This window comes from Muntiacus reevesi, chromosome 21 (genome assembly GCF_963930625.1).
Source record: "Muntiacus reevesi chromosome 21, mMunRee1.1, whole genome shotgun sequence".
NCBI lineage: Eukaryota > Metazoa > Chordata > Mammalia > Artiodactyla > Cervidae > Muntiacus > Muntiacus reevesi.
This window is the reverse complement of record NC_089269.1, coordinates 19,441,566-19,442,855: the sequence shown is the minus strand read 5'-3', so window position 1 is coordinate 19,442,855 and position 1,290 is coordinate 19,441,566.

Genomic DNA, 1,290 nt, shown 5'->3' with positions numbered 1-1,290 from the left:
TTTTAAAGAGCAGGTTAAATTAATTATCCTAAAGAATTATGTTAGCTTAATCTTCTCTTTAAGGAGATACTTTCTATAGAAGAATACCTCATCGTGCTAATCAATTAGTACTGTTTCACTACTCAAAACCCTCCAACTGGACCCAGAGCAGATCATAACAGGACTGCCAGACTGCTTTTTATTTGTATATGTGTTTCTCATCTTATTTTATTATTTCTTGTCAGTATCTTTACAAAATGAAATTTTACTCTTTAATGACTAGTAGAAATCTAGATTGCTAGCTTTCCTAAATCCTTACAGAAAATCTTCTGTCTTTCCACTCACTGTCATATCCAGGATTAATCATACGTAGAAGCACACGTAGGTGTCGATCCACACTTGTACAGTATAGGTCGGGACAACCTAGGAAAAATTCTTACAGTCTGATACTATTGTGAACCTTAGGAGGAAGGTGGTAAGTTTGTATGTTATAGGTGGTAGAATCATTTGATGTCCCCAAAACAGTACTTTTCCACAATTTATTCTGTAATTAAAAGCAAGTGAAAGGATATAATGAGAAAATTAGAATACTTGGAAGAATACCCAGATGCAGCATTGAAAGCAAGATGTAGAAAGAGGAAGGATATGGTAATGATACGTATCTTCACTTACAGGAAAACTCACAGAGCAAAAATGTGCTGATAAAGGAAATGCAGTGAGTTATTACTTTTTTTGTTTTTGACAATGTACAGGTAATCAAAAGAATCCAAACTATGAGAGAGTCAAAATGTCAGACAGCTGCCTCATTAGACCTGAGTAAGGAACTGTCTTTAACAACTACATCGTTATTTCTTCATGAGTTGGAGAGGGCAAGAAGAAATATTTTTAAGTTTATTCTAACTATAGAAAACATGATGGATATTTGTAGTTCATTAAATGGTCTTGGGGATTTTATTAACATCTCATTTGGCTCCATTCCACTCACTTTCTCCCTCTCTTTTTCTTTTCCAACTCTCCTTTGGAGATACTAACCCAAGGAAAAAGGTAATTAGGTGATAGGTCTTGCTTTAGAGTCAAAGGACACTCTGAATTTTATATGGTCAAGATAGGGTAGGTTGTTCTTAATGAAAAATAATCTCCAAAACTCAGTGACTCAACACATCTCATGTTTATTTATGCACACAAAGTCAGCAGCAGGTCTGGACAGCCTCAGGATAGCAGTCCTCATGCAGTAACACTGATTCAGGGTACTTCCGTGTTATGGACGCATCATCTTAATTTGTCTTCTTCACAATCACCACTGCAGAGAAA